The 16,075-nt window shown below is 38.4% G+C and overlaps 1 protein-coding gene across 22 annotated transcripts in view; it reads right to left on the reverse strand.

Annotated features, from left to right (window-relative positions):
• Positions 1 to 16,075, reverse strand: part of LOC106095735 (cell adhesion molecule Dscam2) — a 433,819-nt gene that overhangs the window by 331,519 nt on the left and 86,225 nt on the right. The window lies entirely within an intron of this gene.

Consider the following 16,075-nt stretch of genomic DNA (forward strand, 5'->3'; position numbering starts at 1 on the left):
ACCATTGGCCCGCACACACTCACACACAGCTCCTCCCTACCATGGTCTTACACATTCATATTTATTTCATTACGAAAGGTATCACTCTAAAAGGCTATACAAGATTTGTGTGAAAATATTTACGTATCCATTGACTGCCTTCTCCTGCACTTCTCCCCCTGTCCTTGCCCGGAACATTTTTGGCCTGGATAAAAATAAACCATCGCCATGGTTTCATCGAAATGCCATTTTTTTGTATCTTCTCTTCTCTTGTCATCTCTGGGTCTTGAGCATTGGATATCATCATAACAAGGAGAACCATCCAAGAAAACAGCAGTGACAAAAAAGGTGTCGATGACACTTTATAGTGTCGCTGCCAAAGAGCTGCATCATGCATCCCATAGCAATTTGTGTCTGACGTTGTTGTCTCCCATGCGCACACACAAGCACTGCTTATAGTGGGAGTAGGGGGTGGGTTGCTCTTATACTTTGAACACACAAGCGCCAGCATAAGGGATATGGTATACAACTAATGTCCCAACAAGACAGGGACATGTTGCAGCGAATGCGAGTAATAAGAAGAAGAGGTCAAAAGAGGTGAAATTAATTCTGAAATACCCTTACATCACAAGGAAACAATGCTAACAGCAAAACACCTGTCTAAGGGGGCTTTACACTTTGTAGTCTAAAAAGACAAAAATACTAGTAGCCAATGAAAAATAAAACTTTTTCAACTCAATTAAATAAGTAGCCATTTGTCCCACCGTGTTAAGATGCCTCAGGCAATGCAACACATTTATTTGCCTTCTATCTGCAAGGCCCTTTGCTAAATCTTTTTACTCCCACCAGGATTGGTGCTTCATAAAACTTATACAGTCACATGCCAAGCTGATGAGTGAATTTGTTTTCCCCCCTTAGTAACCTTAGGGAATTTTCAGCGAAAAGACTTTTAAGAATAAAGGAGTTTCAAAGAAACATGTAGACAAAAAGAAAATATCACGTAATTGTTGGAAGTTTTTATTCTTTCTTTTTGTTGTTCCTTAAAGAGGGTGCTAAATTATGACACATGTCTTAAAAATGAAAGAGACCAAAAAAAGGATTTTAAAAGAATTTTCCAAGGAGTGCAATTTCCACATAACATTAAACAATAAGATGTAGAAATGAGCTTCGTTTTCACCGGGCCGAAGTATGGCTACGCACCACCAAAAATAAAGCTGTTTTTATAGCGACGAAATCGGAATCTCAAAAGCTATATCTTATACAAGAAATGATGGAAAAATCCTGCATCATCTTAAAGCACCAAAAACTTTTAGTCACTAATACACATTCAAAATAAAAATGCGTTAGGTTCGACAAGGTCAATCTAATGTTCCCTCAACCATATATCGAGCTTCTCTTTGCTTTTTACAGGTACATTTTAGTCTGTCATCCTTTAATTTCAAGACTGCTGTATGGTCCGATCTATTTTAGCCAAAACTATTCTAGCATTTTATTATTAGTCGTAAAACCTTTATAACTTTTAATCTAAAAATCCGATAATTTTTGAATCTTATATCTTATCGTCTGGATAGCAGAGGGGTTCAAATCCCTCCTCAGTCAGCTTCCGTAATAGGTTATTTATGGAGGACACCCATAGGTGTGGCGAAAAAATGCCCCCTGTAGCGTGCCCTGCGTCACTTTTTCCCTTATCTTTATATCATGGGACAACTCAATTTATCTACCTGTTCTAAGCATATGGTTTATCCAGTCTCTAAGGACCGGGTCCACCCGGTACTAATCTAGGGATTGATCAGTGTGTCGGTCCACACATTGTTAAAAGCCCCCTCGATGTCAATGCATACCGCCAGGGTGTATGTTTTGTCATCGAAGGATTCTTCTATTTTATGCACAACCTCGTGCAGGGCAGTCTCCACCGATCTTCCCTTGACATAGGCATGCTGTTTGTATTTGAGCAGTTCGCTGGGTGTCGTACGCTTTATCATGGTATCCATAATACGTTTCATGATTTTGAGTAGAAGGTACATAAGGGATATAGGTCTGTAGGCCTTTGGTGTTGCATATATTGCCTTGCCGGGCTTGGGTATAAATACCACCCTTGCCTCCTGCCAGGCTTTCGGAATATATGCAAGTCCTAGGCACACTGTGAAAATAGTTGTCAGATGAGGCTCCAGATAGTCTGCCTTTTTCTGTAGTAACGCCGGAAGTATTCCATCAGGTCTGGGTGACTTACGTGCTTTGAAGCTCCTCAAAGATTCCCCATCATTATTCCAAGATTTGGATATAACTCCCATATATATGTTAGCTCAATTTTCACTTCTTCTGGCGATCTTCACAAAATGTTGTCTTGTCCTATGATTTTTACTATGTGCAAGGGTTTTGGTGTGGTGATTTGTGGTGGATTTTGGTAGATTGAAAGTTAAATGTAGCTCCTACATGCATGTTCGATCAATTTTGATAAATATTGTAATAATGCGCTAATTTTTCAGCAGATCCTTACGAACATTGGCTTTTGGCAAAACCGGTTCAGATCAAAATTTATATCCCATATGTATAAATGCATCGGCCGATTTACAACTATAGAGTCATAGTTATTTCAATTTTGTAAAGATTTACTCAAAATTTGGTACGGATTTTGTAAAACCACATCTGAAAATCTCTAGAGAAGTCCATCAATATCGGTTCAAAATTACATATAGTGCTATTATCCATTTTCCACCTACAGGTGTAGGGCCCAACTTTTGCCTTTCTTTAATTTTTTATACATTCCACCATAGGATGGGGGTATACTAATTTCGTCATTCTGTTTGTAATTCCTCGAAATATTCGTCTAAGTCGATCTAACCCTGTCCGTCCGTCCGTCTGTCTGTCGAAGGAACGCTAACTTTCGAAGGGGTAAAGCTAGCCGCTTGAAATTTGAAATACTTCCTATGAACGTAGGTCGGTTGGGATTTCAAATGGGCCAAATCGTTCCAAGTTTTGATATAGCTGCCATATAAACCGATCTTGGGTCTTGACTTCTTGAGCCTCTAGAGGGCACAATTCTCGTCCGATTTGACTGAAATTTTGCGCGCGGCGTTTTGGTATCACTTCCAACAACTGCCCTAAGAATGGTTCAAATCAGTTCATGTTTTGGTATAGCTGCCATATAAACCGATCTTGGGTCTTGATTTCTTGAGCCTCTAGAGGGCGCAATTGTCATCCGATTTGGCTGAAATTTTGCGCGTATGGCGCAAATCGGCGCATAACCAGATATAGCTGCCATATAAACCAATATGGGATCTTGACTTCTTGAGCCTCTATAGGGCGCAATTATCATCTGATTTGGCAGAATTTTTTTACAACGGCTTCTCTCATGATCTTCAACATACCTGTCTAATATGGTCTGAATCGATCAATAGCTTGATACAGCTCCCATATAAACCTATCTCACAATGACTTACACAATGACTTTTACAACGTTCAGCATTCATGGTCCGAATCGGACTATAACTTGCTATAGCTCCAATAGCAAAACAGTTCTTATTCAATATTCTATGTTTGTCTAAAAAGAGATGCCGCGCATAGAACTCGACAAATGCGATCCATGGTGGAGGGTATATAGGATTCTGTCCGGCCGAAATAAGCACCCTCTTACTTGGTTTAGTTATAGGAAGTCATAATTTTGACTTCCTAAATGCGTCATCCTACTGCTCCCCATATTTTACCTAAAAGGAAGGGGTCTTGTCATTGAGTTTTATTATCAATAGTCTTCCAAACAAATCCCCCTTGTTGACGATCGTGGGAAATTCAAACATTATCATGTTTTTAGTTTTTTATTTATTTATTTTTTTTTCATTAAAGCTGCTTAATTGCATTTTTGCTTCAGCGCTCATATCTTCATGGTGCTCAACACTTTATTTTTAGAACTTCATGGGCTGTCTGCAACGGAAATGTTCTAAATATCTACTATGTGTCATAGACTGATAACAAAATTATAAAATGCAAATTGCAGTTCTTTAAAAAATGCATTTGTGCAGCATTAACCCAATATGGCAGTAGCAAACAAGTCATGGGAATCCAAAAAGAGACATTTAAATTCTGATCTAATGTGGCTGCTCAAACTGAGACAAAATTTTATTAAACTAATATTTGTTTCACCTATGACAATTCAGGCAAATTAAAAATTTTATAGTTCAAAAGTCCTATGGGGTAACATTGTAGGTGAATAAGGTCAAAGTGCTACTATTGGTTAGAAATTTTAATTCTTTCTATTTTAATCATTTCATAATAAACTTTTAATAGTCCCAAGATTCCCTATGATGGTTGTAAATGAGGTAATAAAAATTATGAGAAACGCATAAAATTTACATCATCATATCTAAGGCATGACGTAAAAATGTGGTTCTCCTGAATTTTCGTCAAGCCAATACTGTAAACCCCTTTTTGTGCTTGAATGCCAGTCTTTGTGTAGATCTTCCCCACTGAAATAACGACGCACATGTTTGCAATAACCTCTACCATAAAAATGTGTGGTTTCTATTTTAATTGCGAAAGTTTTGTATTGGGAAGGAAACAAGATCAAATTGAAAGATCAGATCAGATGTCTGCTCTGTATCTTCCCGCAAAATCAAAAAAAAGGATATCACAATGATGATAAACAGGGATGCCGTGCGTAAGTCAAATAGATGGACCCAATATTATATACAAATCGACACACACGGAAACTCATTCTAAGGTGATAAACAGGGTTGCCGTGCGTAAGTCAAATAGATGGACCCAATATTATATACAAATCGACACACACGGAAACTCATTCTAAGGTATACAGTGCCAAGGAAAAGTCTACCCACTCAAATGGTCATTTGACGCCATCAAATATTTTCAAAATTGACACTGTTGTATGATGCATTGCAGGTATGCCGTATTGCTGTGATAACAGTCAATGGCTTGGCGGTTGTTTCGTTATTGCAGCATATGACAAAGGGTTGTCGCGTAGCCCTCATGACACAGGCCTTTAACGCCCACACAATGCATTTTTTTCGTCAGATGGTATCAATAGAGCAAAATGTCACATTTGCAGGCCTTTAACGCCCACACAACAACAACAGCTACCAGTGATCTTAAGCAAAATGCTAATTTATTTCTTCGAAACAAATCGAACATAGACTGATTGAAGAACATTTTTTGATGAGTCCAGGTGGTAGGTGTTAAATATTCGGCCGGGCTACATCAGTCCTTTGTTGTTTACTATTTTTTTTTTTTCTTAAAAAAAATTGTTTTTGACTTGCGTCTTGCGTTTCTATAGAATCCCAGATTTCCCGACTTGAAACTTTGAGGACCTGGCAAGCCTAGTGCCACTGTATATATTCTTTAATTTGAAGGAATAAATAAATGAAATGAGAAAAAAATATAAAAAATTTCAAACAAACATATCGGTATGTCTGCTATAGTCTTTAGAGGTGTATTTTTGATCGGATTTGGGTGAAATTTGGAATGGCAAGTTGAATCAGATTCCTCAACAACCACGCCGGATTTTGTTCAAACCGGACATTTTTGAATATAGCTGCCACATATGTAGACTTATGTCGTTTTGGATCCCTCGAGGTCATAGGAGGCAATTTACTACTACTACTAAATTTCCCAAGAACATTCCATTAAGGAATAGGGGATACTTCTCTAATATTAATGAGTGCAGTTCGATTAAAGTTTAAGAGGCCTCCATTTTTTATGCTGAGTATGAACGGCGCGTCTCATAGCAACACAACTCGATAGAGCAGATTTAATATGGCAGGAAACCCCACAAGTGTAGCCAGTTTTAGTAAAGAGACAACCACAGCTGACAAATCTTCTGATGGGCAACTTGGTATCGTATGTCATTAAACCGATTTTTCGATTTAATTTCTTGGCGATTTAGGAATGAATTTTTATACCCACCACCGAAGGATGGGGGTATATTAATTTTGTCATTCCTTTTGCAACACATCGAAATATCTATTTCCGACTCTATAAAGTCTATATATTCTTGATCTAAGACGATCTAGCCATGTCCGTCAGTCTATTCGCCCGTCTGTCTGTTGAAATCACGCCACAATCTTTAAAAATATAAATATTGAGCTGAAACTTTGCACAATTATTTTTAAGTACGAAGATGGGCTATATCGGACTATACCTTGATATAGCCCCCATATAGACCGATCTGCCGATTTAAGTTATCAGGCCCTTAAAAGCCACATTTATTAGCCGTGTTAGGCCAATCGATATCCTTCTTCAGTTTGGCCAAGATCGGTTTAGATTTGGATATAGCTGCCATATTGACCGGTCTCTCGATTTAAGGTCTTAGGCCCACAAAAGGCAGAATTGGGACAGTGAGTTGAATTAGGCTCTTTGACATATTCTTTTTTATACCCTCCACCATAGGGTGGGGGTATACTAATTTCGTCATTCCGTTCGTCTAAGACCCTATAAGGTATACATATTTTTGATCGTCATGACATTTTAAGTCGAACTAGCCATGTCCGTCCGTCTGTCCGCCAGTCCGTCTGTCGAAACCATGCTAACTTTCGAAGGAGAAAAGCTAGCCGCTTGAAATTTTGCGCAAAAACTTCTTATTAGTGTATTTCGGTTGGGATTGTAAATGGACTATATCGGTCCACGTTTTGATATAGCTGCCATATAAACCGATCTGGGATCTTGAGCCTCTACAGGGAGCAATTCTTATCCGATTTGGCTGAAATATTGCACAACGTGTTTTGTTATGACTTTCAACAACTGTGCTAAGAATAGTTCAAATTGATCCATAACCTGATATAGCTGCCATATAAACCGATCTGGGGTCTTGACTTCTTGAGCCTCTACAGGGAGCAATTACTATCCGATTTGGGTGAAATTTTGCATGAGATGTTTTGTTATGACTTTCAATAACTGTGCTAAGAATAGTTCAAATCGGTCCATAGCCTGATATAGCTACCATATAAACCGATCTGGGGTCTTGACTTCTTGAGCCACTAGAGCACGCAATTATTATCCGATTTGGCTGAAATTTTGCATGAGGTGCTTTGTTATGACTTTCAATAACTGTGCTAAGAATAGTTCAAATCGGTCCATAACCTGATATAGCTGCCATATAAACCGATCTAGGGTCTTGACCACTAGAGGGCCCAATTATTATCCGATTTAGTTGAAATTTTGTACAATGGCTTCTCTCATGACCTTTAACATACGTGTCGAAAATGGCATGAATCGGTTTATATCCTAATGCAGCTCCCCTATAAACCGATCTCCCTATTTTACTTCTTCAGCCTTAGGGGTTGAGTGCGCAATTCTTACTAGATTAAGCTGAAATTTTACACAATGACTTCTACTATGGTCTCTAATATTCAGTTCAATTATGGTCCGAAATGAACCATAACTTGATATTGTTCCAATAACAATAGCAATTCTTTTCTTTTATCCTTTGTTTGCCTAAAAAGAGATACCGTGGCAAGAGCTCGATAAATGCTATCCATGGTGGAGGGTATATAAGATTCGGCCCGGCCGAATGTAGCACGCTTTTACCTGTTCAATTTGGCCTAGATCGGTTCATTGGGCCCATAAAAAGGCGTATTTTTTCCGTTGTCGCTAAAATTTAGGAAAGTGAGTTACATTAGGCGCCTCAATAGCCTTCTTGCCCAGATCGGTCCAGATTTCGATATAGCTGCCATACATACCGATCTCTCGATTTAAGGTCTTGGTCCCATAAAAGGCTCGTTTATCATCAGATTTTGCTGAAATTTGACACATTGACTTATGTCAGGCTTTTCGACATCCGTATCATATAAGGTACAGATCGATCTTTATTTTGATCAAAATTGAACAGTAACTTGTAATTATTAGACCACTTAATGTTCGTATCGAATTTGGTCCCAGTGCTGATATAGCTGCTATGGGTGCATGGAGGCCACCGTAACGCAGAGGTTAGCATGTTCGCCTATGATGCTGAACGCCTGGGTTCGAATCCTGGCGAGACCATCAGAAAATTTTTTCAGCGGTGGTTTTCCACTCCTAATGCTGGCAACATTATTGAGGTACTATGTCATGTAAAAGAGGTGCCGCACTGCGGCGCGCCGTTCGGACACGGCTATAAAAAGGAGGTCCCTTGTCATTGAGCTTAAACTCGATTCGGACCGCACTCATTGATATGTGAGAGGTTCGCCCCTGTTCCTTAGTGGAATGTTCATGGGTAAAATTTGCAAATTTTTGCTATGGGTGCATAAACAATGCATAATTCACCAGATTATGACGAGAGGTTGTTTGCGTATATACCCGAGGGGGTGGGTACCCAAAGTTCCGCCTGTTTACTTGGCTTCATGATAAATTTCAATGCTATCGGTTCATATGTTTTTGTCAACATTTTTTACTTTTTATTTGCGGCAACACTGTTTTGGTTGTTAACAAAGAAATGTGGTGACCAAAAACGGGGGAGAAGCAAACCCTTCAGAATGTGTTTGTATGTATCTGCGTGGATGGATCCTAAATAAAATGCAGCTGCCGTTGTGGAAACATCTGCTGTTGAATTATTGTAGCTGCTGTAGAATGGGACTAAACCCTCAGATTAATAAAAAGCAAAAGGGAAAATATTTATAGAAAATAAAAGCCAATATAAATGAGACAATTTTCTAAATTTTAAGCTTTTTTTAATTAAATAATATCTTGAAATTGTCAATGACAACCTTTAAAATTCTTCAATAAAACTTCAACCGAACGGAAAGATGAAAAGGTCACTTTTATCTTGCAAGTTTTGTCTGAAAATTTGCCCCAAACATTTAATCATGCTTGGCTATCCTTTATTTCTTTCCTTCTTGCTTTATAACAAGTTTGGATTTTTTATGTTTTTTTTTCTCATTTATTTTGTGTTCACCTTCGCTTTGGGCATTGAGTATGTGATTTTTGTGCACATAAAATGAAACAATGAGCAGGTGTTGTGTCTTTTGGGATTTTTGATGAATGAAACTGGTATAGAGTAGAGAATACATCATGGACAGGCAACGAATGTATTCTCGCTACTGTGGGACAACAAACCTGATACACAACTCATAGCCATTGCAACGCTAATGCAGATGACATAAACTTTATGTTAAGGGGAAGAAATTCGTTAATAATCTATCCAGGAATCTTTAAGGCAGAAAGTACTCGGAAACCCCTCTTCCCCATATGAAAGAATCGCAGTTATCACCTCAATAACTCGTGTATGCGGAAGATCCTGGAAAAGGCGCGATACCCCACAGCACCAGGATCCCTTTTCGGGAAAACGATGTCCAATACGTCAGAAAGGCATGAATATCTTGGTATATAACCCAATTCGTCGTATATAGCGGAATGCAGCCCCTATTAAAACCGAAGAATGTCCCTAGTTTAAGGAACACCAGGTATTTTCTCAAGGGATTAGTATTGCAGCGTTCACCAGCATAGGCCGAATCACCCCTAAAAACATCCACTGTACTATCCACGGCCAAAGCTTCCGACTCCTTTCCTATCGAGTTGCGAGCGTTTTTAATCCCTTATCAGCATTGCTGGTCAAGATCAGGCACAGGAACATGGCATCCGGAGAGAACCGCAACTCCACCCCGATGGGGGTAGAAGACAAGTCCTTTGAAAACGTCCCGATTTTGTGGCATAGTGAAAAGTAGCACCTCAAACTTTTTGGGGTTTATGCCATGATTATTGGCCCTCGCTCATCCAGACGGTTTTATTTACGCCTTTGAACGGGACGCCAACTTGCGGACTTCTTCTAACCACAAAAAATATACCAGTCGAGCCACCAACTAATGAGGCGTTGATAATCCTGGATTTCAGCATCGTATCAACCCAATTCACCAAACGCAGGGAACATTGGAGGACTCAACACAAAAAAACATCCAACATCAAAAAACAGAAACAAAAATAAATTATTAATTAATTGTTTGAACACCAAAACATACACGTCTATCTATGTGAGTGGTGTGGATTAGCTGGTGACGGATCATTTTTCCAACACATTTTCATAAATCACCAGCCTTGCACTCAATATTTGGCACATCGGAATTCCGTTGAAGATATTAAAGCTTAATAAGTCGTATTTCAAAAAACAAATGCTATATGGTTCACCCTATGCTTTACAATTTATTTGTAATACCATTTTCACTTACTCGATTAAAGGGTAGAAGCATCCAGACAAATAGTACTACAGTTCAGGTACCATTTTGTATTTTGGTACCATTTTGTATTTTGGATTTTGTGTTTTGGCTCCTGTGTACCTTGTTACCATTTTATAGCTTAGTGCTGTTTTTTACTTTGGTACGATTTCGTACCACAGTACCATTTTTCACTTGCACCATTTTATATCTTAGTGGGATTTTGTACTTTGGTCGCGCTTCGAATCATGATAACTAACGTGTATTGTAGTTTGGTATGATTTTGTACTTTGTTCAAATTTTGTACCTTGATTCCATTGTGTAATTGGTACCATTTTATTCCTTGGTACAATTTTGTGTACTTTTTTAAAGCTTGGTACCATTTCAAACTGTGGTACGTTTTAATAATTTTTGTACTTTGGATTTTGTGTTATCAATCTTGTGCCTTAGTAAAATATAGTTCTTTGGTACAATATAGTACTTTGATACAATATAGTACCTTGGTACAATGTAGTTCCTTGGTACAACATAGTATCTTGGTACAATGAAGTACCTTGGTACCATTTTGTATTTTGTTATCATTTCGTATTTTGGTACCATTTTGTGCTTTGGACACATTGCGTACAGCGATACTATTTGGTATCTTGGTGCAATTTTAGACCCTGGTACAATTATATACCCCGGTACAATTGTTTACCTTGTCTTTGGTACCATTTTGTTCCTTGGTTTCAATTTGAGCCAGGGTACCATTTTATACCTTGTTAGCATTTTTCAACCTTTTTATACTTGGCGGATTGGTCTATATGGCAGCTATATCGAATCCCATATGGCCCGTTCAAGAACTTATATTAAAAAAAAGTTGGATCTGTGCCAAATTTCAGCTTAATAGCTCAGTTTTTGAAGTCCGTAGCGTGATTACAACTGACGGACGGACAGACACACGGAAATCTTTAAATCGTTATATTATTGAATCGAAAATGATATAACATTTCAGAAATGGATATTTCTATGGTGGAGGGTATAAAAAGAATATAAGATAAAACATGTAATAACGCACTTAATTAGGCAGGGCCGAATGAGCATCCACCACAATGGATTTGTTTAAAAATCTACACAAACCAAACAGGCAACAATAGAAGCATTCATACGCACTAGAAGGCTAATCGTTAGATGGGTTTATATAGGAACTATAACAGATTATAAACTGATTTGGACAATACTAACCATGGATGTTCGAAGTATAACAAAACACTACTTGCGAAAGTTAAGCCAACCCGATTAACATTTGGGGTTTCTAGGGGATCAACAAGTCAAATCAGGGGATCGAATTATATAGGAGCTATATCGGTTTATACGCTAATTTCCACTATACTTGGAACGACCGTTGGAAGTCGTATTAGAACACCACGTGCAAAATTTCAACTTAATCGAATAGAAATAGCCGCTTCCAGGCGCTCAAGAGGTAAAATCGGGAGATCAGTTTATATGGGAGCTATATCAGATCACCACGTACAAAATTTCAGATTAATCGGATATAAATTGCAGCATATAGCGGCTCAAGATGTAAAATCGTGAGATCAGTTTATATGGGAGCTATATCAGATTAAAATATGGGAGCTATATCAGATTATACAGCGATTCGGACCATACGTGTCTCGAATGTTCTTCAATATTCACCTGTTCTGGGTGCCGGCTACAGAAATATCCAAGGGAATTGAGAAGCGGACGAGCTTGCGAGGCTAGGAACTACCTTTCACATTTCAGGGAAATGGATTCTGTGGGAATGCGTCTAGCGACATGTAAGTTAAGTTTTCAGAATCAGACCCAAAGGGCAACAAATGGTAGATAGCCACAAAGGGGGGCTGTGAGCATTCTAAAATTATGTGGCATGATCTAGACTTGAAGAGGTCTACAGCTTTGCTGTCACTGCCTAGAGCAGACGTCTCAGTCATGACAGGTCACTGCCTGATCGGACAAAATGCTGTGAGGACGTCTAGGAAGAAGAGACTATAGAACATCCCGCACTGACATTCAGAACCAGTTCCACTTTAGGTTCTCATTTCTTTGAGAACCTGTCTCATTTAGCGGATGTGAACATTCGCAAGTTGTTGGATTTTTTAAAGCGATCTGAATGGATCAACGGTAGGATATAAAATTTTCCTTCCACTGTTCCTGTGCTATCACAATGAACGAGTGAGTCTGATGGTAGATTTCTACTTCAACCTAACCTAACTAACCTACTTAAGTCATATAAAAGCTTTTAAATTCAAATTATACATCAAAAACTACCAACATTTTTTGACAATTTCCATCATAATCGTTCTCAGAATGTTTTGACTTATGACGTAGTTTAATTTATGAACATTTTATTGTAACCTTTTTCTACAACTTTCGACGTGGATTATCACGATAAGACTTCATTGATGAACTTCAATCCTTGTATGGCGATGAAGCACCATCCTATAGCACTGTGTAAAACTGCTTTAATGAATTCAGTCATTGTAGACGATCGCTCAGGGTGAGCTTATAATGCATGATAGTCATGTGACATAGCATTAGATAGAGGCATTCTTAGGCATTTCTTCCACCATCATACATTCGATATAAAATGAACACCTTGCGGTAAATCAGGTTGTTCTCTTTGGATTCCGCACAATTTGACAATCGCGATAAGGGCGAAGACATTTTGAAAAATACGACCAGGGCTCTTCAAAATACGTTTACCAGATTGTCATAGGTGGCGCATCGCAGATCTATGCGTATGAAACCGAAACCAAACCACAATCGACCGTTTGGGTCCTCAAAGTACATCACAATTTATTTGCCTGCAATCTTGAGAGGAGTTCGAAAAACGAACAAGAATACTTTATTAGACTTTATTATTTAGAAGACATTATTTGCCATGACAATGCGAGCTCTCTCATATTGACTCAAGTCAGCACATTTTGACCGGCAAAAAAGTCGAATTGATGGGCCATGCACCGTACAGCCTTGACTTGGCACCCAAATGACTACTTTTTATTCACGCACATTAAGATAAAAATGTATGGTCAATGATTTCCGTCGCCAGAAAATGCTGTAGAAGCGTTCAATATCCATGGTTTGGAAGTATCTCAATCGGAGTGAAAAAAGTGCTTTGACAATTGGTTTGTGCGCATAAAAAAATGCGTAAATCATGATAGAGGATAAAGTATATATATTCTTGATCAGCGTAAAAATCTAAGACGATCTAAGAAAATTTGAAGACGATCTAAGAAAAATCTAAGAAGATTTGAGCTGAAACTTTGCACAGATTCTTTTTGTGTCCATAAGCAGGTTAAGTTCGAAGATGGGCTATATCAGACTATATCTTGATATAGCCCCCATATAGACCGATCCGCCGATTTAGGATCTTTGGCCTATAAAAGCCACATTTATTATCCGATTTTGCTGAAATTTCAAACAGTGAGATGTGTTAAGTCAGTCAACATCCTTTTTGACTTTTGGCCCAGATCTGTCCAGATTTGGATATAGCTGCCATATAGACCGATCTCTCGATTTGAGGTTTTGGACCCATAAAAAGCGCATTTATTGATCGATTTCGCCTAAATTTGGGACAATGAGTTGCGTTAGGCCCCTCGACCACTTTCTGCAATTTGGCCCAGATCAGTTAAGATTTGGATATAGCTGTCATATAGACCGATCTCTCGATTTAAAGTCTTGGCCCCATAAAATGCACATTCACATTCCGATTTCATTGAAATTTGACACCATGACTTATGTTATGCTCTTCGGCATCCGTGTCGTATATGGTTCAGATCGGTCTATATTTGGGCATGGCTACCAAAAGACCAATATTTTGTTATACACAATTGAACAATGACTTGTACTGTATTGTATTAGACCTCTCAATATCCGTGTCGAATATGGTCCAAATCGGACCATATTTCGATAAAACTGCTAGGGGGCATAAATTATGAATTTTTCACCGGATTATGACGAAATGTGGTTTACATATACACCCGAGGTGGTGGTTATCCAAAGTTCGGCCCGGCTGAACTTAATGCCTTTTTACTTGTTTTGTTTCTTTCTCTTTCGAGGCGAGTTCAATGTTTGGAGATTTTTGCAATGGAAAAGGAAAGCCAGTGATCACAACACACACCAACCTCTATGGAACGCGTTTTATCATTCGGTTGGAATAACTAATCGGCCATATTGGGTGTGGAGGTTTCAAGGGCATACTTTGGTAGGTCGTACTTATGTTTAATATACCGCGAAAATTTGTCTACGAAGTAATTTAAAATCCGCAGACAATATTTGGCGATATCAGCAAACTATTTTCTCTGGGTGAACTCAAGCATCCGTGTTCGAAGCATGATATACTGCACAAGCACCCACATCGCCCAGACATTGAGCAAGCCGTTATACATTCCGGCTTCAATTTAGAGCCGCTGCCATGAACTAGTGGTGAGAGAAAAGCTTGAATACTCAATCTTTACAAGTGATTCGAGCTTATATACTCTCCGTATCTTATAGTAAGAATTTTCCCTACGCACCAAAAATTAATCTCGTGTCAAATCTTATCTAGGCGCTATAAATTAGTATTAGTAGTTTAACATTCACCTGCGACGAATGGAAGCGCTTAAAGACTATTCCCAATATCTTAAACCTTGAAGCGTTTTAATAACTTGGGCAAAGTGTTAAATATGCTTTGACGCTATATGTTTACTATACCCTACACCACTACTGTGGTACAGGGTATTATAACTCATTGCATTTGTTTGTAACACCCAAAAGGAAGAGAGATAGATCCATTGATAAGTATACCGATCGACTCAGAATCACTTTCTGATTCGATTTAGCTATGTCTGTCTGTCTGTCCGTCTGTCCATGTTAATTTGTGCACAAACTACAGGTAGCAATTTTCATCCGATCGTCTTGGTCATTTGTTAACCGATTCTCTCGAACTTCGGCAGGAAGGATTTTCTTAAGACACTCGATGTTACTGGTGAATTTCATAGAAGTCGGTTCAGATTTGGATATAGCTCCCATATATATGTTCGTCCGACTTGCAGTAATACAGCAATAAAATGGTCATTTGTTAACCAATTCTGTCGAAATTTGGCAAGAAGGGTTTTCTTATGAATCTCGAAATTACTTGCTAATTTCATAGAAATCGGTTCAAATGTGGATATAGCTCCCATATACAATATATGTTCGTCCGATTTGCAGTAATACTGCAATAAAATGGTCATTTGTTAACCGATTCTCTCGAAATTTGACAGGAAGGAGTTTCTTATAACTCTCGATACAACAGGTTAATTTCATAGAAATCGGTTCAGATTTGGATATAGCTCCCATATATATGTTCGTCCGACTTGCAGTAATACAGCAATAAAATGGTCATTTGTTAACCAATTCTGTCGAAATTTGGCAAGAAGGGTTTTCTTATGAATCTCGAAATTACTTGCTAATTTCATAGAAATCGGTTCAAATGTGGATATAGCTCCCATATACAATATATGTTCGTCCGATTTGCAGTAATACAGCAATAAAATGGTCATTTGTTAACCGATTCTCTCGAAATTTAACAGGAAGGATTTTCTTATAACTCTCGATATTACTGGTGAATTTCATAGAAATCGGTTCAGATTTAGATGTAGCTCTCATATATATATCGCCCGATTTCCACTCCTAAACGCACTGCAAGCGCACTCATTGACCAATCTTCCCAAAATTTTGTACAACGCTTTCCTCGACGACTTTCACAATATCCATAAAGTTTGTTCGAAATCGGTTCAGATTTTGATATAGCTCCCATGTATATGTTCGTCAGATTTTGGGTAATTTGTTGTCATTTGTTAACCGTAGTTATTACATAACCTAATAACCTATACATCCGCCGAGGTCCATCAAAATTGGATCAGAATTATATATAGCCCACCTTTTATTTTTTTTATAGGGTAGGTGTAGAGTATAATAAAGTCGGC

This window comes from Stomoxys calcitrans, chromosome 5 (assembly GCF_963082655.1).
Source record: "Stomoxys calcitrans chromosome 5, idStoCalc2.1, whole genome shotgun sequence".
NCBI classification, from domain to species: domain Eukaryota; kingdom Metazoa; phylum Arthropoda; class Insecta; order Diptera; family Muscidae; genus Stomoxys; species Stomoxys calcitrans.